Source organism: Astatotilapia calliptera, chromosome 16 (assembly GCF_900246225.1).
Source record: "Astatotilapia calliptera chromosome 16, fAstCal1.2, whole genome shotgun sequence".
NCBI lineage: Eukaryota > Metazoa > Chordata > Actinopteri > Cichliformes > Cichlidae > Astatotilapia > Astatotilapia calliptera.
Window position 1 is genome coordinate 20,239,691 of NC_039317.1, and position 23,913 is coordinate 20,263,603.

Genomic DNA, 23,913 nt, shown 5'->3' on the forward strand with positions numbered 1-23,913 from the left:
CATATGGACAAGTGGTGATTTTCATTTTATCCAGCAGAAGTGAAAGATCATGTATGGTCATTGGGTTAAACACCGACAGTGAATGAGGGGGAGGTGGACCAGAGACACAAACAGATGGTATTGAAGGACAAACGCTCATTTGGACATTATTAACTTTATCCACAAACAAATTTAGAAAGTCATTACTGTCAGATACAGAAGACATGGCTACTGGGGGGACCATGGGGGAAACAACAGAGTTTATGGTTTCGAACAGTATCTTGGGATTTCTCTTGTTTGATGAGATTAGCTGAGAAAAAAATTCAGAAATTGATGACCTTACAGCCATTGCTAGGATTCATAAGAGAAAAAATAGAGATAATGTTTTGAAAAAGAGAAAATATCCAGTGAGCCGAAGTTCTCTGGATAATGATGCCTTTTTGATGCTAAAGGTCAGAGACTGCTTAGTTTACAGGTTAGCAATAGTAACTCAAATGACCAGTTTTTGTAAACAAGGTGAACAGAAGAGCATATTTTAACACACAACACATCCAACCTTGAAGCAGATGGGCTATAGAAGCTGAAGATTATATCAGATGCCACTACTTCAGTTAAACAAAGAAAACTGAGCAAGAATTCAAATTGGTTTACCAAAATTGGACTAAAGAAGACTGGATAAAGCTGCTGCGATTATTCTGATTTTTGTTGTGACATTTGGATGATAGGACAAGAAGTTGAAAGCCTAGATTCATTCTTCCTTATACCAGTAGTTCAGTCTGGTGGTCGTAGTGCAAGGGTGTGGTGCATAGATCATTCCGCTCTCGTCTATTTCCCGTCACCTCTGGTGTACCCCAAGGCTCAGTTTTAGGCCCTCTTCTCTTTATAATATACATCCTCCCTCTAGGTACCATCTTCCGCAAATTTGATCTTCAGTTTCACTGTTTTGCTGATGACATCCAGTTATATCTCTCTTGCAAACCTGATTCCTCCTTCCCACCTTCTTCCCTTACAGAATGTCTATCCGAGTTAAAATCCTGGTTTACCTCTAATTTTCTAAAGCTCAATGAGGATAAAACTGAGATCCTCCTTATTGGCACCAAATCCAACCTTTTGAAGGCAAACCATTTCTCACTCACCATCGATAACTCCACAGTTCTCCCTTCTCCTCAGGTTAAGAGCCTTGGTGTCATCCTAGACAGCACACTTTCTTATAAATCACACATCAATAACCTCACCCGTTCTGCCTACTTCCATCTACGTAACATTAACAGATTGCTTCCTTCTCTTTCCACCCAGTCTACGTCCATTCTTGTACATAGTCTTGTTACCTCCCGTATTGACTACTGCAATTCTCTTCTGCATGGTCTCCCCCAAAAATCCCTCCATAAGCTTCAACTGGTTCAGAACTCTGCTGCTCGCATTATCACCAGAACCCCCTCCTACCAGCACATCACCCCTGTTCTTCAGGAACTTCACTGGCTCCCTGTGAAATTCCGGATAATTTTCAAACTTCTTCTGCTCACCTTCAAGGCCCTTCATAACCTCGCTCCTTCTTACCTTTCTGACCTGTTAACCACCACTTGTTCTGCCCGTTCACTTCGTTCTTCTTCTTCTGTCCAGCTTACTGTACCTTCCTTCCGCCTCACCACCATGGGAAGCAGAGCTTTCAGCTGCTCTGCTCCCAGGCTGTGGAATTCTCTGCCCCCTGAAATAAGAAATATTGGTTCTCTCCCCCAGTTTAAATCCCAACTCAAAACTCATCTGTTCAAATCTGCATATTCACTGTGAATACACTGTTTGTTCATTTTATCTTGTGCTTTATTTTATTGTTCTTATTCTGCCATTGTTTTACTAATTGTTTTATCCTATTGTAAAGTGTCCTTGGGTGACTTGAAAGGCGCTCATAAATAAATTTATTATTATTATTATTATATTTTCTCGACAGACTTTAGGCTTCTCAGTACTGATTAATCGATCCATCCAATTAAGTATTGCCTAAATGCCGCAGCACACTTGAGTATTATAAGCAACCATGACCATTCCTTTATGTCCACACTGTATTCATCTTCTTGTGGCTGCTTCCAACAAGATAATGTCCCACAAACCTCAAATAATCTCAGACTGATCTACACAGTCACCATATCTAAATCCAACAGAGCAAGTTTTGGATGTGTTTGAACCATAGATTTGTATTCTGGATACGCAGCTAATAAATCTGCAGCAACCGTGTGATTTTATCGTATCAGTATGGACCCAAAGTCTCAGCACCTTGTTTAATCTATGACAAAGTGAATAAAGGCAGTTCTGAAGGCTAAAGAAGGCCCACCCAGAACTAACAAAGTGTACCTAAGAGATTTAGGTTGTAGTCTAGTGTACTGGATTAGTGGTAGATAGTTCAACGTGACTCTGAATGGATAGGTGGTTCCAACAGCTCTTACCCTTATGCCCTCAAAGCGTGACAGGGCTCTTAGTGGCCTTAGAGCTCGTAGGGTTCTCAAAGACTTCATGGGACCGAAATTATTAGCATCTAATGTGTTGGCTACTAGATCGGCAAGTGAGATCTGGAAAAAATACAATTACAAATACGTTATAAGCAGCAAAGATATATTAAACTGTGTGTTTCTGTCTAAGCAGCATTTCGATGTACATTAGCAATTAGGAAGTCCAACCAGCACCAGGCATTTGAGAAATATTTAGCAAATCCATATGCCATCCACTTCACTAACATCTCCAGAATAAAAATGCAAGTGAAAATTTTGTCTGCAAACTCCAAAACTGTTTTAATAGTCTTCCTCTGCTCATTGTAGATATCTTCAAATGCCTAAATGTGAGGAAAAAGACAGGTAAGTGTAAATACAAATGGAAAGTGTATTAATGCCAAACATGCACATAATGAAATTTCCATTAAAAATATCAATAGTACTTTGCAGACAATATCTTAGGATTTGCTCCAAAACAGACGTGAGAACAGATCACCGAAAGAGACTGATTTAGTAATATTAAATGAAAAACGTTTTAAAAATGAACAGTTAAGAACTGCCTGATCCTGATTAGATGCCAGATGTTTTTATGTAAATACTTACAAGGGCCCCACTGCTAAGCAGGATCATGAAGATGATAAAGCTCTCAAACCAGTTGTGCTCCACTATCTGATAACAGGTTTTTCGTAGTGCCCACCATATTTTACCCCAGCCCACATCTACATTTACTTGACAGCAATGGAACGCCTGCACACAGACTGAAAAGAGACAATGGTTAGGATGGTTAGAAATGGTTAGAATGGTGTTTTAGACATGGAAAATGCAGATTCAAATTAAAACTAAAGTTATAGCAGGTGTTAGTTTCACCAGCAGAGAAACAAGCATTAGGATCTATATCATCTTCTAATTCAAAGTCTGCAGAATTTCCTCTCTTTCCAGCTGGTACATCATCCACTGTGCTTGCATCTGAGCAGCTGAACTGTCCATCATCAATGATAATCTGTGGATGAAATCAATAGTGTAGATGAAAATCTTGGATGAGCTGATATAACAAAGCCATTGAGTAAGACTAGTTTCACAAAATGACAGATTGTTCTGTCATTTTAGTAGTAATTTTAAATAGTTGTACAAAAAACACCTGAGGCACTGGCTGCATTTTTAGGTAATTATTTGTATATGACTTTGCTATTTTCACAATTTGTGAATAAGTGTTTAAAATTTACAATTTATATTTGCATTTCAAATTATGAAAGTGGTTTGATAAACATGTTAGTGGTTTTTACAGTAAAAAATTTTTTTTTCCTAATTGGATTTTATGTTTTTTGGTTGATTTTGAATCAAGTGTGTATGATACATGTCATTGCCATGACTAGATTTTAGGCTGATCCCTTCACCTTTACTAATGAAATACCTAACTTACGCCAACAACAGTGTTCTCTTACACTATGTGGTTGCATTGCGTGTCATAAATAACTTTTGTAAGGCTTGGTTTAAAACAAAAATCAGGCATCTGTAGAGATTTTTGAGACCAAGAACATCCTTACCGCAGGACATCCTGCTACATCTGATGAAGCACTGTTGAAGTCCTCAGTATCGGGTTCTTTCATAATCATAGAGATGGTGACAGTCACACTAGGGTTGTTGATGAAAGATGTTAGGGAATCATTGCTTTTGGTGCTGACCATGTATTTGTCCCCAGTTTTTTCTACGCCGATCACCTCCCCATTGCCATGGTTTAGGATACTGTTCGGCCCTAAAGGTTTGTGGAGTTCATCCAGAGATTTTTCCTCATCCTTCTTTTGTTTCTTCTCTCTAAGGCAGGCGCTGCTGCAGCTAGTGCTGAAGGAAATGCTTTTGTATATACGTGTAATGGCAATTTGCAAATTGTTTGTTTCTTTGTCATCCATTGCCCATGCTAGATTGTCAGTACTGAATGAACTCAGCAGCAGGGCCAAGAAGAGGTTCAGGACCTGCCAGGTAATGACATGGACAGGTAAAATTTATATTGAAACTATTATAAACTGATTACAACAAAACACATATTACTGTAAAACTGCACTATGTACAATTACTTAAATAAGAATTACATTTTTAATCAGTTTAATGAGTTTAAATTAATGAATTGACCATTGAAAGTTTTACCACAAGGTTTCCTATAATCAGGATCATCATGTAGAAAGTGATGCACATGTGTTCATTAACCACTGTCATACAGTCCCACATGGTTTCTATCCACTCTCCACAAAGCACCCGGAAAACAATGAGGAATGAATGGAAGAAGTCATTCATGTGCCAACGAGGAAGAGTGCAGTCCTCAGAAATTTTACACACACAGTCCTTGTATTTTTTTCCAAATAGCTGCATGCCCACCACAGCAAAGATGAAGACGATAATGGCCAAGACCAGTGTCAAGTTGCCCAAAGCCCCCACTGAATTACCAATTATTTTGATCAATTTATTTAGAGTGGGCCAGGATTTCGCCAACTTGAATACTCTAAGCTGTAAACAAAAACAAAAAAAGTCATTACCTAACTCACAAAACACCAGAACATACAGGCCATGATGTATAGTGGCAAGAAGAAGCAGGTGAGTCCTTTGGAACTATGTTTAAAAAGTTGGGAAACAACCTTTACCCCAACAATTGCAGTTTCATGGTCCCTCTGTCCTTACGTTTTCATCTGTCTCTCCCTCTTATGCTTTCTACCTCTCCTCTATCCCTGTTTGTGTGTGTATTGGTGTCTTGGTTTTTGTGTAGTGGAGGGACTCAGCTCAGGTTCCTGCCTTCTGGACATCCGCTGGTAAGCTGTCTTTGATGAACTCGATGGAGTCACTACTTAAGGGAGTGGCTCAGTGGCAGAATCAGAGAGACTGTATTCATCCCACAGCGAAATTGAGTTGTGATAAACAATTAACATAGCTTGGCTCCTACCTTTGTGATTGTGCTACTTGCCTTTATATAGAAAAGCTTTTCTATCATTTCTGCAGAATCTGTGTGCAGATTCTGTTACAGAGAAGCTTGCTGGAAATAGGTGACCTGTTTAGTGTTCTTGAGAAGCTTTGTATCTGTGTGGATTCCTGGGGTCATATTATTTTTTAAACTTTACCAGTGCATTCAACACCATCAGGCCACTCTTTCTGGGTGGACTCTCTAAAGGTGGTGTCACTGAGGTAAATGTTGTCCAAGATAAAGGAAATACTGGATAATGCCTCCCGCCCTCTCCATGTCCTGCTTGCCACTCACAGGAGCACATTCAGTAATGCTGGGCATACACTGTGTGATTTTTGGCCCATTTTGAGCCAATTTTTCAGTCGTGCGACTGTTTTGGTGATCGGCCTGAGTTTCGGCTTCATCGTGTGTCGTGCATCATGTAGTATACATGGTGTAACGAGAAGCGATTAACACCCCACGACCAGATCCCGATCATCAATCGTTTGGTCGTAAGAAAATCAAACCTGTTTGAAATCCTATCAGCTGTCTTGAGGTGGTCAACGCATCCTCTCACACTGCACACGCGCAAACACAGAAATGAAAGTGAAAAGACGGAGCAGCACGGCAGTGCAGCGTGTGATCTGGACACAAGCAATGAAAGCACAACTTGTAGAACTTTGGCAAGCTCATCTAAGCCGTTTTGATTTGGCCTGACAAAATTAGTTGGATGAGTGAAAGACAGGGAGAGAGAGAGAGCGAGTGACAGATTTTGTGTTATAACCTTCATGTTAGGGACGCACAGTGTGAGCACTCAGGTCGCATCAGAGCATTGGCCCGTATAGTGTGAGACCCTGCATCGTGACCTACGAACTTTTAACCCCTGCGAGTCAATCGTACAGTTTGAGCAGGAGCTGAATAACGTGACTGAAAAAAAATCGTACAGTGTATGCCTAGCTTGAGAGATTTAGCTTGCCCAAATGCACCACAGAATGCCACAGCCACAGGCAGAAATAATTTTAATCAAGTACACACTGCAATAGGTGAACACCCTCAATATCACATCCTCAACAAAGAAAAATTACAAAGTCAATATGATTAGAAGGGAACCTCAATCTCAACTATATATATTTAATTTTAGGCAATATACTGGGATATTTATAATTAGAGGTATTTGTATTAAAATCTATTTTGTTATATTTTGCAACTTTGTAATACATTGTATTATTTAATTTTGTTTGGTTACTTCTCTTAGTGTCTTGGATCAGTTGTGACCACATAATTTTCTTTGGGATTAGTAGAGTATTCTCGTTCTGAATTTGATCGCCATGAGATTACAAATTCATTACACCCAGTTGCAATAATTTTGTTCATGTCTCCAACGACTATTTTCCGTAGTCTAACTGTAGCATTAGGTAACATGACCAAAGCCAACTACATAATTGACATGTTGCTGAGTGGATGAAAACCAATCAAAAACTGTCACAGGATCCAGGGAGGCTGGCCAGGTGCTCCCAGTTGTGCTGATTTATGAAAAATTTATACATAGATGCTAACAATTCCAAAGGTTTCACTTACTACTGCTTGTTATCGTAGATGTGCATTTATAGACTTACCAATCGGAATGATCTCAAGATAGTCATATTCTTCATTTTTTCCAAACAAAGCTCTATCAAGCTTAAACTAACAATGATCGCATCAAAGATATTCCATTTCTTCTGAAAGTAATAGAATGGGTCCAGTGCAATAACCTTGAAGACCATTTCAGCTGTGAAGATGCCGGTGAATATCTTTATGCACACACACACACACACACACACACACACACACACACACACACACACACACACACACACACACACACACACACAAATAATGAACACTGATAAAATTTATATTTGATTTATATTTGATTAAAAATAATCAGCTCTTAATTTGACTTACCTTATTACCGATATTAAGCATGCTTTGGAACCCATCACTCATTGGATAATGCTCCATGGCCATAAACAATGTGTTGAGTGCAATGCAAATAGTAATGAATAGGTCCATAAATGGGTCCATCACAATTAGATGAATGATTTTCTTGAATTTCAGCCACCCTGGGCACCACTCCCAGATGAGGAAAGTGTAGGCAAAATCGTACCACCAAGTAGGACATTTCTGCCTTGACTCTTCAAGTTCTGATGGCAAAGTGATGAAAATTTTTTGTGTGAAGCTACAATGACATTGTAGATGTAGTCAAGACAAGAATGGCAATTCATGCAATTGTAAAAAAACACCTACCCTCTATTGTGTCCGTAATTACACTAGTGAGACTTTGAGGTCTCTGTCTGGCCTCTCGGCTCTTAAGAAAGTCCATATATTCCTGGCTTATTCCTCCATTACTTTGCCTGTAGTCTGTGTCAGTAGTGTCAGCCTGGGGATAGATTGTTATATATGAAATGTAACCATACAAAAAATGTGTTGTATTTTGCCATTGATAAACAACAGCACTAACATAAATCACTGTCAGTGTCCCACTCATTCAAGTGACTACTTCAGTCTCAGCTGACTGCAGGTTTCCCCAACCGTATAAACAGTACATTTGCACAATAAATGAAAATAGCCCACTCTCATCGGCCTGCCTCCCTGTCTCACCACTGGAACCTTTCTGGAGTGGATCATTCACATACTCACCAAGACTTTTATGACCTTGCCTCCCCCTCTCACAGACCTCCATCTGCAGACAATGTAAGCCATGAAATATCCTCAAATGGATCTACCTCTTCAGTCTTTTCCTTACTCTTTTCTAACTCACCTCTCCTGTTGTTGCAGTGACTGATCACTGGTCCTCCCACTCACATTCCTGACCCTATATTCCCTTTGACATCTCATCTAACTCTAGGACCCCGCTGACTTGCTCATGTCCACCCCAGTTACTCACAGTATTTATCTTGCATCTCGGTTATCAGTGTCTAGTTCCTGTTCTTGTAGATAGCATCGTTTCTGTATATGGCATAGTTGTAGTATTTTTGCCCATGTCATAGCTCTGGCTCTAGCTCATGTTCCTGTGTATAGTCTTCATAGTTATAGCATTTTATGATCGTCACAGCTCAGGGTTTGTCACTGTTCTTAGTAGTATTTTGCTCTTGCCCCTGTATATAGTACCTGCCCCTGCACTAGTGTTGACCTACATATTTAATACCATAATAGTGTCACTTAACCTTATAGTCGCTGTTTATGTTCACAAGCACTGCCGCTGTTCAAGTCTTGTGAGTAAAAGTCATGTCACGTATCTTGAGCATCTCTGTTGAATCTGTCTTTTGGGTCCAATCTATGTCTGATGGCTCGCGCTGTGGCAAGAAGTCACTTTCATTTCTCCCACTGAAAATGCTACGTCCAGATGAACAGAATCAACCTTTTGGGACTAATGAATGAAATTCTGCTTATCATGCATATAAAAAAAGAACATTCTACAACTACACCTTTGGCTCACATAACTGATGACTTAATAAGTGATATTGAAGGAATTAATTATGATGAAGGAAATGACCTCCTAGCCCATTGTTCCTTCAGTGGGCTGGTTTCAGTCATTATGCAAATGTACTGTTTATAAGATTGGGGAAACCTGCAGTCAGCTGAGACTGAAGAGGTCACTTGGCTGAGTGACAAAATGTTTCTCCCACTGAAAACGCTACGTCCAGATGAACAGAATCGACTTTTTGGAGAAGCGATATTGAAGATAAAACGATTGTTGGAACAGTGTTGCTAGATCTGAGCGCAGCGTTTGATGCAGTTGATCATGAAATCTTATTGGATAAATTAAATTGTTTTGGTTTTGAAAGGTCTGCTGTTCAGTGGATTAAGAGTTATTTAACCAATAGGCAATTTGCTGTAACATTTAGTAGGGGTAACTCTGTGTTACATCCTGTGAGGCTATGGGAGTGTGGGGGTTGGGTGTTTGCCCGCTCTCTCCACCTCCTCCTCTCTTGCCACTCCTACCCCCTCTGTCTCTCTCACTCTCCTCTCTCCCCAGGACACAGCTGCTTTTGATTAGCCTCGTTTGCCACTTGGGCCCAGTCAGCAATCACCTCTGAGGCTATATAAGCAGGGGATGAACTGTGAGTGAGGTGGTTTTTCCCCTCTGTGGCTCTACACTTTTTTCTGCTAGGTTTTGTACAGACAGCCTCCTTCGACTAGTGAGTAGACAGGCTTGTGGGCCCTGAGAGTGTCTCCCCGCGGCGAGGAGTAAAGTAGGAAGTGTGGAAAGTGCGTCCCTTATTTGTTAGGTAGTTTTTTCTTTTGTTGCTGTGATTGTTTCCTTTGTTTCTTTGGCATTATTGGTAGAATGGCGTTGCTGGCTCTTTAAGTTAAGGTTATTTGTAATAAAACTATATTATTTGTAATAAAACTATATTATTATAGAGCAACTCTGTCTGTTTTCCTTTTTATTCTATTTCCGGACCCATTTGTTACTGGTCCCCACACTCACATCCCTAGACCTCTTTGTGGGGATGTAACAATGTGGGGGCTTGTCTGGGAAATGAATGGAAGGAACAGCGACTAAGTTTTGGTGTGTTGTTTGCCGGTCACTTGTTTAGTTGTATCATATCTACTACGTTCTCTCTCCAGTTAGCACAGGGGAGTGTCTAGCTGAGTGTAACCTACTCCTTCAGGCACTCATTTTTTTATTTTGCCTTTTTTATTTTTGGAGTAATCCCGGGTGGGGATTAGTTCCCTGTCGGGGGTAGGCTTGTCGGTGCTTTGTGCGCCTGGTGCACTCCAGAAGCTAAGTAGGCTAAGATTTTAGTAGGCAGGTCTGGGGAGAGGGTCGGTGGTATTTTTATTTATTGGTTAACCCTGTGGCCACACACATTTTGCACCCGTCTTTGATTTGTGTGTTGGAGGTGGTTCTCATTTGTTATTATTGTTAGCCTGGGGTAGTTTTTTTGTTGTTGTGGTTTTTAACCCTTTAGAACCGGTAGGAGCGGACACGCTCCATTTTGCGTAACTATTTTTAAATCCCGGTAGCACTGCAACCACGTGAGCTAGCGCTATAATTTTTTTTGCATATGAAACCGGAGTAATTGTACTTACATCTTATGCCATCAGCTTGTCCTCGGTCACAGTTTCCTTCCACATATAGCTTTGCAAAAACTGCATAAAAAGCGCTTGTAGCAACAAAAACATAATATTCCAGAAACACGCTTTGCCGATCCGATCAGCTGTTTGTAACACTTCCTACGTCCATCAGCGCGAACTATCACATGACCGCCATGACCTGCCCGAAACCGGAAGTGACGTCATTTTGCGGAAATGTAGTTTTTTTTTTTACCATCGTGGCCTCATGAGCTTATACTTGTGTTTTTAAAAGTTATGTTTGACTTCATGACTTTCTGTGTCGTTTCTGGGATGCTTAGGACTCATATTTCACTGCTGGAAATAGTTTATTTTGATGCATATGCTGTTATTTTGCAAATTTGCACTATAATATATTTTTCCGTTTTTTCCTGTAGTATATGAAAATTGGTGTATCTCAAAAATAAAACTATGAAAACACTCAAAATAAATTTCCTTTGGTGGGAAACTAGTTTGTGCAACTTTTTTGTATTTACAGTTTTGAGGGATAAACCTCTTAAATTTCTCTAACTAGAAATATATGTTAAAAAAAACAAAAATGATTTTCAATTTTTTTGTAGTTTATTGCACTTTTTTGCAATTTATGTAATTACTATGCACTTAATGCATACATATTATAAGAATTTGGACTATAATGATTGTATTGATGTATAGCAACTTGAAATGCTCCCAAAAATTGCACTACAGCATGTAAAATATAATATAAGCTCTGGCGGAGTTCGTCCTATGGTAGGTCTTAAAGGGTTAAGAAAGAGTGTTTTAAAATATTAGATGGAATCACCCAGGTTGCTGTAATGAAAAATATTTAGATATTTAAAGAAAATTATTTATTCATTATTTATAATAATTTATTTATTTATTATTAACTTATAATTAGAGTACCATCAGGCAACTCAAGAATTATATTCTACTTCAATTAGACTGACTACTTATTTTTCTCGTACAACTTGTATTTGCTCAGTCCACTATGAAAGTTGATTGAAAATATCATTTTCTTCATTTTGGTGACTAGCCCCTCCGACTCAGTTTGTCCTCAAAACTGCTGCTATTATTAGCCCACATCCTAGGCTTTACCATGGAAATTATTAATATGCTGCAGGTGGTGATGATGATCATTGTGATGAATTATTGGATGAACATGCTGATGATGGCATATACAATTATAAAAAACTTAAAAATTTTCATAAACAAAGAAGATGATAAGGGCAATGAGAAAAAAATTTAAAAGTTATCTCAAATGGCTACACATAATTCAGAACTGGATAGTCAGATTATCAATCCAATTGCTTTTCCTGCCTGTCAGGAGCCCAGCAAGAGGTGACAAAAGCCAGAGAATCTTCTTGTTGACAAGGGTTATAAAGGCTTTCTGATTAAAAACTCATCACAGAGTAAGGGAATTTGTGTTTGGTAATTTACTTTTTTGTTGTAACAATGCTTCCAGACAATAAACCTGACAGTAGATGAAACAGGAAATTCCTAATTTTCAACATTAAAGTGTCAAAGTCATTGTAAAATATCTCTGTTTAACCATCTGGTATGTTTTCTGTTTTCTTTTGTGACTAAAAATATTGGTTCATGAGATTTACATTCATTGAATTCTATTTTTATTTACATTTTAAATGGTGTCCAAACTTTTTGGTATTAGGTCATATTGTAATTTACAATGCATGTAGTGAAGATGCAGTAATGAATACCAGTAACAAAGTGCAATAAAGTAACCAATGAAGAAGTGAAAGGGACTTTAGAACTGAAAAGATCACTTATATAACACTTTCATATCACATCATACCACATAGGAAATTACCTGATGTGTAGATGACCTCCTGCAAGCCGTCTGTATATTGTCTTTTGACTCAGATTTAGGAGGCTTACTCTCAGCCACTTTCTCTTCTTCCTTTCTTTGTTTTCGCCTGCTGCGTCTCTCCTTTGCCCTTTTGGAGCTCATCTTGAAGGTCTTAGAGAAACTCTCTTTGCCACCAACTTTATCACTGGTCTCAGTAGCTCCTTCTTCAGCAGCAGCCATTGCTGCCTAGAAGTGGGAAGATAAGACAATGATAGTACACAGGGGGGGGGGGGGGCGCAACGATACTCGTATCGATATTGAACCGTTCGATACAGTGCTTTCGATTCGGTACGCATATGTATCGAACAATACAAAATTTTTAATTTATTTTATCTTTCTTTAAACTTTCCTTCTGACGATGCTGTCTGTGTTGAGCGCTCAGTGGATCTGCGTTCGACAGTGCAGCCTAGGCGGAGTAGTCGAACGCAGATTCACTGAGCGCAGGGCAAGCTAGTGAGACAGAAGTTAAGCTCTCCTTGCAACATGGCAAATTGAACCTCCCCCACCCTCATTCAGATGTGGCGTTTGGAACTATTTTGGTGTTCATGTGACATATGACCCTGAAGGTAAGTGTGTCATGGACTAAAGTAAAACAGTATGTTGGATGTGCCACACAATGCTCAGTTACATGGGTGGGAACTAGTGTGTTAGCGCAGTTAGCTCATTAACGTGTTGACGCCGTCCAGCCCCATGCACGGGGCGATCCGCGGTAGCTCGTTAACGGAGATTTGCAGTGTTGTGGCTTTAACGTCATTTCAACGAGATTAACGCTGACAGCAATAGTGGGAACACAACGAATATGACTGCACATTTACTCCGACAGCATCCTAGTGCAAAGACAAGTGGAAGCAGACAAAAACAACAAGCACGCATGCTACAAACTTTACCCGAGTCATTTAGACAGCCGTTAGCACATGATTCTCCTTATGGGGACCTGATATGTTTAATATGCTGCTGAGAATATAGCCCAGAAGAAGCTTATAGTATAGCTTTTATTTTGGAAAGAGACATTTCTCTGTAATAAACTCTTTTCCAAAGATGAGTGATTTCTCGATCAGATAGATTTATTTTTTTTATTACTTTGTTGTTTCAGCAACATTAAATGTAAAAACTGTACGTTTGAGTTAAAATATATATTTATAATTTTAATAAATGACAAATTAAAAAGGCATGAACATTTTTTTGTATCGAAAAAATATAGAACCGTGACACCAAAGTATCGAACCGAACCGTGAATTTTGTGTATTGTTGCACCCCTAATATATATATATACATATAACATATATATTACATAATATATAAATATTCAGCACTTGTAGGTTGCTTTGCTTTCACTCTTGTGTCTAGTTCTTCCCAAACCAGCTCGATGGGTTTCAAGGCTGGAGACTGTGGTGGCCACTGCATGTTTTCAAGCTTATCGTTTTGTTCGGTATTTCTGGCATAACTTGGATTTGCATAATTGTATAATTCACACTTAGGCGCATATCAGAGGGTATTGAATGGCGCTGCAGAGTGCTGTGGTAGCCGTTTTGGTTCAGGGTGCCTCTCACTCTGTACAAGTCACTGGCCCTGGATTCAGGAAAACAGCCCAGACCTTCGCAGTTATTCCTCCATTTTTGACAGTTGATGCCACATACTGTGGAATCATCCTTTCGCCTACTCGATGGCATACAATGATTCTGTGTGATGAATCTGAGATTTCAAATTGTGATTCCTCAGTCCATAATACCTTTTTCCATCCTTCAGTAGTCCAATGTCATGGCCCAGGCAAGCCTCTTTGTCTTATTCTGATGTCTTAGCAATGGCTTTCTTGCTGCCACACGTCGTGTCAAACATACAGCTCGAAGTGGTCTGCTCTGAGAGCCGCTAGTCACTAAGCGTCACAGTTGCAGACAAGAAAGATTCTTTAGTATGAAGAATTGGATAGCACCAGGCCCTGACATGATTCACACCTACTGGCTGAAGAATCTGACTGCACACCATGAACATCTTCCAACACAAATGAACCAGCTACTAGTCACAGGCAGACACCCAGAATGGATAACTGAAGGCTGGACAGTTCTGACCCCCATGGACCCCCAGATGGGAACAGTCCCATCAACTACCAGCCAGTAACCTGCCTTAGTACTGTATGGAAGCTCCTGTCAGGCTCCTGTTCATCATAGTGGCTAAGATGAACAGGCACATGGCTCAAAACATGAGCAAGGCACAGAAAGGTATTTGCTATCTACCAGTAGCTAGTTTTAAACTGCTTTGGTATCTCAGTACCTCAGTTACCCCCCTTAATCGTGGCAGCCACCTGCCCTCCTCCTTCTCCACCTCCACCCATGCGTGACCACACCTTACCTGTGCCTGAAAAATTTTCAGGGGATTTAGATAAGTGCAGAGGCTTCTTAACCCAGTGCGACTTGAGTTTTCGCCAACAGACTCAAGCCTATGCTACCGACGGTGCCAAAATTGCTCTTATGGTACAACTCATGACTGGGAGAGCACTGAAGTGGGCTCAGGCAGTGCTGTGTTCCAACCCCAATGTTTCTTATCCTGACTTTCGGACCAAATTCCGCTGTGTTTTTGATAAAGGTTCTAATCCGGATGCAGCTGCTCACCATTTGTTTTCATTAAAACTAGAGATGGCACGATACCACTTTTTTATGTCCGATACCGATACCGATATCATAAATTTGGATATCTGCCGATACCGATATGAATCCGATATAATGTTTTTTAATCAACAAAACTGTTTTTTTTTAAATATCTTGCTGCATTTTGTATAAGTTCATACTCAAGTTTAAAACAACAACTACACTAAAGCTATTCTGTTATACCTATATGCAAAAAAAAAATATTTCATAGTTCAGCAATACTGATCAATCTAATAAACTTAAACCTACACCATCCTCCCTATTCTGGTATTTTAAAGAGTACTTAGCGTAAATATTAAGCAACCTAACTAATAGGGTTCCAACTCCCAGCAACAACAAAAATAAATAAATAAAAAATAGGGAACCACCCCTCACGCTCCACCTCATGATGCTTAATCAACGTAATCAACCTTAATTTGATGCAGTGTGAAAAAAAATGCACAGAAATCAATTCTTTTTCAAGAAATATTAAATAGATTCAACATCTTTCTTCAACAAAATTGCAGACTGCACAGATGGTACCTTCCCAAAGGAAAAAGTACTATAGCTTACTAGGGTATATATATTAGACTTAATAGTCACTATATACAGTAATGGACTTCTATTCATTTTACATCAAATTAAAACTTTGGGTGTAAGATTCGGATAATTATTTATTAAAAGCTAGACATTTTAAATGAGAATAAGAAAGAAAAGTATGTTTTTGTGCCCCCTTTTCCCTGTTCATGCCCTATCGGCCCCCCTGGCTAAACTTTGCTAGATCCGCCCCTGCACAGTTACCAGCCGTCAGCTACGTAGAAAAAGATCCTCGAGTAGAAAGTAATAATAAATAAATTCTAACAACAGCTTATCAAGCTTAAACGTGCTGCTGTTGTTCAGCCGATGGTTTCCTCTTTCTGGTGCAAAGTGGGCCAAAAACAAACCAGAGAGACGGACTCGCGACAGAAAAGCCGATCAGCTGATCGTTAAGCAGTTTCATGATAGCAGCCAGATAGCAGCCAGAAGAAGCAGTCGCTCCATATATCGTTTGGTAAGCTTAACGCAGGAATGCTTTACAAACATTCAGAGATGGACTTACACACTTGCTTTACTTCTCTCGGGGATAACTTTGTCGGAGATGAAATGCCGGGTTGCTAGCGAAGCTCCACATGCTATCCAGACCACCGACAGGTCCCGCATGCCACAGCCGCTCTATCACGTGATGCATACTGCTCCGACGTGCTAACGTTCTGAGGTGAGTTACGGCGTGTTGCAAGTTTTGTGAGGTGCTTTCGTGATATTTAATGGATCGGATTAAATTTTTTATTTTTCTCCGATATCCGATCCAGTAATTTAGGTCAGTATCGGACCGATACCGATACGTAATATCGGATCGGTCCATCTCTAATTAAAACAGGGCAAAAAGAGTGTGGCGGATTTCTCTGTGGATTTTTGGATCTTGGCTGTGGAGACTGGCTGGGAAGAAAAAGCACTTCGGGGGCATTTCTCAATAGCCTCAATGAAGGACTCAGACTTGAGTTGGCCACCAAAGAATTACCCAAATCTTTGGATGCTTTGATTAATATGTGTGTCAGCCTTGATGACCACATGCGAGAATACGGAGGGCGGTCTGAGGAAGCCCGCAGGGCAATAGGAAGCCCAGGTGGTTGGCTGAGCGCTTCTTCCGATGGGGGAGGAGAAGGGTAGCATGAGCTTGAGGAGACGGAGGAGGAGCCAATGCAGCTAGGGCGAGCTAGATTCAGCAAGCCGGGGTGGAGGAAGAAACGCCAGATGGGTGAGTGCTTTGCATGCGGAAAGAAGGGGCACTTTGCAGACTCTTGCCCATCCCGGCTGAAAGATTCGGCCCGTCAGTAGCGGCGGGGTTACTAATGGGTGCGACCGGAGATGTGTTACCCCACCTCAGCTGCCCCGCCAAACTTATCTTTCGGTCCATAACTCATTCCTGTAATGCACTAGTGGATTCAGGTGCGGAACAAAGCTTTATGGATGAAACTTTAGCCAGGAAATTGGGGGTCCCGCTTGTTTCCCTGCATGTTCCTTTACATGTGTCTGCCCTCAATGGGGAAGTGCTGGCCAAAGTCATGCATCGCACTCATGAAATCACGCTGGTTCTTTCTGGTAATCTTGTTGAAAAGATAAGTTTGTTTCTGTTTAAGGCGCCTGATACTCCATTGGTGTTAGGTTACCCGTGACTTCAACGTCATAACCCTCAGATAGATTGGGCCCAGGGTAGTGTGGGGGGATGAAGTGAGTGGTGTCTCAAGCAGTGCTTACGGTCAGCTGTTCCCAATCTGACGCCGACAACGGCGAAGGACTCTGTCTGTGCTCCTCATCTCTCTGTTGTTCTGGCTGAGTATCATGGTCTAGCTAAAGTGTTCAGCAAGAGTTTGGCCTTGTCGCTTCCGCCTCACCGACCTTATGATTGTGGCATTGATTTGCTTCCAGGAGCTACACTGCCCACCAGCTGCCGGTACAGCCTGTCCAAGCCTTAGCGCCACTCCATGGAGCGCTATATTACGGACTCACTCTCGGCAGGCATAATTCGACCGTCCACTTCCCCGCTTGGGGCAGGATTCTTTTTCGTCGAAAAGAAAGACAAATCCCTTTGCCCCTGCATTGACTTCCGTGGTCTCAACAAAATAACCATCAAGAACAAATATCCTCTCCCTCTGCTAGCATCCGCATTCGAGTTGCTCCAGGGAGGCACCATTTTTACTAAGCTGGACCTTCGCAATGCCTATTATTTGGTTCGTATTCGAGAAGGGGACGAGTGGAAGACCGCATTCAACACGCACTTGGGCCATTTCGAATATTTGGTCATGCTTTTTGGTCTAATCAATGCTCCAGCAGTGTTTCAGGCTATGGTGAATGACGTGCTTTGGGATTTCATTAACCACTTTGCTTTTGTGTACTTGGATTATATTCTCATTTTTTCCAAGACTTGTAAGGAGCATGTTGAACACGTCCGACTGCTTCTTCAACGGCTTTTGGAGAATCACCTGTTCGTCAAAGGTGAGAAATGTGAATTTCAAGTCCCAACAGTGTCTTTTCTGGGGTTTGTGATTGACCGGGGACAGTTGAGAGCAGATCCTGCTAAGGTCAAGGCAGTGGTGGAGTGGCTGGAGCCTAAGACCCGGAAGGCACTCCAGAAATTCTTGGGCTTTGCTAACTTCTACCGTAAGTTCATTTGTAACTTGAGTACTGTGGTGTTGCCGTTGACTACTCTCACGTCTCCTAAACAGCAGTTTGTGTGGTCACCCCAGGCCCAACAGACTTTTGTGCAACTGAAACTGTTATTCTCGTTAACCCCCATTCTCATTCAAGCAGATTTATCTTGACCCTTCACTGTGGAAGTGGACGCGTCGGATTCTGTTGTGGGAGCAGTCCTTTCCCAACGAGCAGAAGGTAAACTTCATCCCTGTGCCTTCTTCTCCCGTCGTCTTTCCCAGGCAGAGCGTAATTATGATGTCGGGGATAGGGAGCTGCTGGCGATCAAGTTGGCCTTGGAAGAATGGCACCACTGGCTGGAGGGGAGTGTGCATCTGGTGCTGGTCTGGATGGACGACAAGAATCTGTCGTACCTGCAGACAGCCAAACGCCTCAATGCCCGGCAAGCCAGGTGGGCCTTGTTTTTTACTCACTTTGATCTTGTCATCACTTACAAGCCAGGGTCACGTAACACAAAGCCAGATGCCCTCTCGCGCCAGTTTGCTCCCAGTGGGGAGGAGGAGGAGAGGACTATCATCCCGGCCAGCTGTGTGGTGGGTGCGGTGACGTGGGAGATTGAGAAGTTGATCAGGGAGGCTCTGCAACTGGAACCTGATCCCAGTTCACCCCAGTGGGCTGACAGTATGTTCCCACGGCTGTCCGTGGCAAGGTCATTCATTGGGCACACACAGCTAAGTTCTCCTGCCACCCGGGTAAGAAACGTACCATCAAGTTCTTAAGACTCTTGTTCTGGTGGTCTGCTCTGGCGAAAGACGTCCAGGAGTATGTCGCTGCATGTACCATCTGTGCTCAGAACAAAGTTCCTAGCTCTCCACCCTTGGAGGATGGCGGAACGGAACAAGAGCTTGGCAGACCGTCGCCGCACCCCGGCACCCGCTTACCAGGTTGGCCAGAAGGTATGGCTCTCAACCAGGTACATTCCCCTTCGGACTGAGTCCAAAAAGCTTGGTCCCCGCTTCATTGGGCCTTTCCCCGTTCATTCGGTCCTCAATCTTGTGACGTTGAAGTTGTCTCTGCCCCACAATATGCGGATTCATAATGTGTTTCATGTTTCTCAGGTGAAACCAGTCCAGACCAGCCCGTTGTGCCCACCTGCTGGTTCCCCACCACCTGCCCGGATTATGGACGCTAGGCGGCGCGGTAGGGGCTTCCAATATTTGATGGACTGGGAGGGGTATGGTCTGGAACAGCGTTGCTGGGTGCCGCAATCCGCTATTCTCGATGACGATATGAATTCCGCAGGCAGCACCCGGACAAGTTTGGTCAGTCGCCGGGAGGCTCCCGTTAAAGGAGGGGTACTGTCATGATCCGACAGCCCTCGCCAGGCTGCCTCCATGTGTGTTATTGTGTGTGCGTGTGTGTATTGCTCCCTCCCCCTCTCTCCCTCTCTGTCTCTCTCGTAACGGGATTGTTTACCTCCGAGCGATCTATGCTTTTATTAAACATTTGAACATAATACAACACAAACTCTCGTAGAGGATATAAAGTCAGAGAGATACATTTTTTGAAACGACCAGGACCAGGCTAGTACATGTGGAGTGGCTGTAAGAAAACGACATGCAAGCAGAGCGTAGCAGCCAGCGCAACAAATTTGGATCCTTTGCTCTTAGTTAGCGGTGAGTGCAGCGCATGTTGCATCCAAACGAAAGGGCCTTTATGCTGTGCAGCGTGAGCAATGGTCCTGGGTCAGCCCGGGCTTTGTGTTAAACGGTGTTGGGAAGGTTACTTTTATTCCACTACAGATTACAGAATACATGCCCCAAAACGAATTTTGTAACGTATTCCGTTATGTTTCTAAATGAGAGTAGCATATTCTGAATACTTTCGATTACTTAATATACTTTCATGCTTTCTACAACTACATGAATGTACTATTGCTGTATGATTTATTACTATTACTGAAGGCTACTTGCCAAATTATATCTTGGGAAAAATAAAGGAGTTAGTCAGTGTACCTGAGCTTCCTTATATTGCTCTCTCAGCTGTTCAAGCATGGCCTGAAACTCCTCCTCCTTCTCCTGAGCTTCCTTTTTGACAATCTGGTTCTCCTCGTCATAGGCCATAGCTACAACACCCAGGATCAGGTTGATCAAGTAGAAGGAACCAAGGAATATTACAAGCATAAAAAAGATCACATATGGCTTCCCAGATGTCCGCAAAGTCTGGAAAAACAAACAAGAATTTGGTGTTTTTACAGTTACTTAAAATACAGTATTGATACTTGGCATATGTGGCTATAAAATTCTACCCTTTCACAGTGAATACTTTCTATTTTAGAAGCTCTCAAATTTGAGGTGCCTGTAAATTTGTCACTTTCATTTTTTATAAAGTAATCATCAAGTCTCAGATGTGTGGCAGGCAGGAATTAGACCCAAAATGCAAGACTCTGAAAACAATGTGTAAACCTCGAACAGCTTCGTTGCCAAAGTCTTATTACAATAAGAACTTAAATTCAGAGCACATAATCTGACCAGCAGAAACTGAAATGGAAGAGGGATGCACACAGTTTGGTTATTGTTACACTGTCCCTCAAAGGGGAGTCTGCACACAGCAGGTAATCAGAGAGATGGGAAATAACAAGGAACTAGGCTGAACAGAATCTAACTGACGAGACAGAGGGGAAGCGAAATTGAACATAATATACTTGAAGAAGGACACTAAATAAATCAGGAAATGAATGAATGAATGCAAATAGAATGAGACCAAATAGAACACAGAGAGACCAGACAGACACAGGAACATAGCAAAGGATAACAAAAACATGGAGACTAGACAGACTACAAAAGGAGACGCTGATGACAAGACAGAGGCAAGACCAGAAAAAGCTAGCTAGCTAGCTCAGTGCTTTCAGCAGGTGACCATATGGCTGAGAGCGGCTTGGGCCAGCTTGGGTTCGAATCTGACCCGCAGGTCTTTGCCACATATGTCTTCATCTCTCTCCCTCTGCTCTCCTGTCATTTCTTCACTGTATCTGTCAATAAAGCCCGAAAAGGCCAAAAATCTAATTATACAAAAGAAGATGACACAAATTTTTGAGCTCCCAAAAAAGTTACTCTGATTCTTCAAATCTCAGCAAACACCTCGCATGCTGCCATGGGAATGTGGGATCCCCCCAGTGACATGACCGCTGCGGCACCGGGCAAACTTCCACCGGCCCCACCTCAGGTAAACAGGTGAAAATAAATTTCAGAATGACAGGACTTTGTGCTGTGGAATCTTTGATTTCATTTATTTTTTGCTGTGCTTTACTTGCATCTATTTGAAAGAGTGAGTATAAACACAAAGAATTAATGTATTTTATATTCTGGAATATGCACAAAATAGGTTTAAATGTTAAAGAAATTTCTTCAAGTCAAAGACTGTTGCATATAATTTAACTTTTGCTTGATGCAATGTGCATAAAATTAAAAGATTAAAACTAATTAAACAACTTTTAAAAAAATACTTTTTTTTTCAATTTTATATGATGGATTATGCAGAAAAAATTGAATTGGCCTGAAAGGTCTATTGCATTAATACGTGATCAGGTTGTGTATCATGTTTTTTTTAAGTAACTAAGTATTAAAGTAAGTAATTACTTTTGAAAATAAGTAATCAATAAAGTAACAACATTACTTTCTTGGATAAGTAATTAGTAACTAATTACTGTTGTCAAGTAACTTGACCAAAACTGATGATGACTGGTGAAACGTTTCTCCCACTAAAAACACTACATCCTGATGAACAGAAGCAACACTTTTGGGATCTCCTTACCTGACTTATGGGGCATGGATCAAGATAATGTTTGAGCTTAATTTCCTAGAACAAATAACAATGAATAAAAAACCCAGTTGAGCTTGGTTCCAAGCCTTCTTTGGCTGGAGTAGAAGGAGTAGTGTTCTAGACATCTCATCTTAAGTCTATATTTTAAGCCTACATTTTAGAGATTTTAGCATTTTAGAGACATAAATGAGGACCTTTTAACAAATGTGTTCCCATGTGATGATGTAATCTTGTTTTTTAATTCAAATGTGCTTTTATAATTAAATACTGCCCCCCCCCCCCTTTTTTGTGTATATTTATAGTATCCTTCTTATGCATTTCATGCATGTGTTATTTTCAGACAGGTGGGGGTTTTGTCACTTCCCCCCCTCCTCATCATTAATGATCTAGTCCAGTATTTACTTGGGTGCGAATTAACCAAATAACCAATACGTCAGCTGATCTATCTATGAAGTTTTGACTGGTTAATTTGAAATTTTTTCTGTTTTTGTTTTACTATGACCCTGATGAAGGCCACAAGCTGAAACGCGTTGGTCAATTATTAAAGTTGTTCATCTTCCCTCAAGTGTTGCTGGAGTTCCTGCATTGTGAATTCTTTCATCCTCTCCATGCACCTTGGAAGTAGGTGAAGTTGTGCCAGAAATTTTTGCTGCGATTTACCAAAATTATATTAACCATATTAACCTGAAGTATATTCAAGAGTAACAAACCTACAAGAAATTTAGCAAAATATAAAACTTATTAAATAAATACAGTTAGTTATAGTGACAATTACAATTATTTACAGTGACACACTAGGCCATTCTCATAAAATCCATCCACCATGCTAGTATAAAGCTTTTGTGTCAACCTATGTTTCATATCATGACTGAGAAATACTGTCATTAGAGAGCTTGTTAATAGTCTCAATTTTGCTACTTAATTGTAAGAAGTGCTAAAAGTGAGAGTGTCATACAGAAACCTCTAAATATTATCTTTAAAGAAAATATGGTGGTGGATGAATGCTTTTCCTGCAAACACAGCAAGCCCCGCCTCTTTATATGGCTAGAGAAGAAGTAATCTGAACCTACAGGTTAAATGTCTTATCAAAACCAACCAAACATGTTCTCACGGGGTAAGTGATCAGCAAAAGAAATAAAATAAATTGAATGTTAAATGTAAAATTTTATATTACAACAAGGGATTTTATTAGAAAACTGACCAATAGCCTGAATAATGCAAAAGTTAAACACACTGAAAATTTACCAAAATGAGCATTACTAAAATTGTACACAATCATTTTACATTTTTATTGTCTTTTAGTTTCCCTTTTTAGCCTACCTGCTGATACAGCTTTTCCCAACAATCCTGTGTCATCAGTCTGAAAAGAGAAAGGAAGGCCCAGCCAAATGTGTCAAAGCTGGTATAACCATTGTCTGGGTTATTTCCCTCATTTTTGCACATATACCCCTCTGGACACTTCCTGCAAGAAAAGATCAGTTAAGATCTGAAAGAATTGTCAATGCAATACTATGAAAGAATGCATGAAACAACACTAATTCCATAAAAGTTGGGTGCTGAACAGACCAGTTGCTGGATTTCTGGGAAAGGAAAGTTGTCCCATTTTTGGCTGATTTAGCATTCTAGCAATCCTACATCTTTGTTGTTGTATTTTTCATTTGGTGATGTCCCGGATGAGATTTATTTCCCTCCTGCTACCTAGTAGATAGCAGAAGTTACAACAAATACAAAACATAACAATAAATAGACAATAATAAAATAAAAATAAATAAATAATTTTAAAAAATGTGCAAAATGTAAATAAAAACAAAACAATGATTTAATTACATTCATTGTTCTGGCCATTGCCTGGCCAGAAAAATGTTCCTCTACTTAAAATTGACTTGAAAGACTTTGAATATCTTATCATCCACATTACGTAACCCTCAAAAG

General features: G+C 40.7%; 1 pseudogene; it reads right to left on the reverse strand.

The window, feature by feature from the left end:
- Positions 1-23,913, reverse strand: part of LOC113008443 (sodium channel protein type 2 subunit alpha-like) — a 54,296-nt pseudogene that overhangs the window by 5,001 nt on the left and 25,382 nt on the right.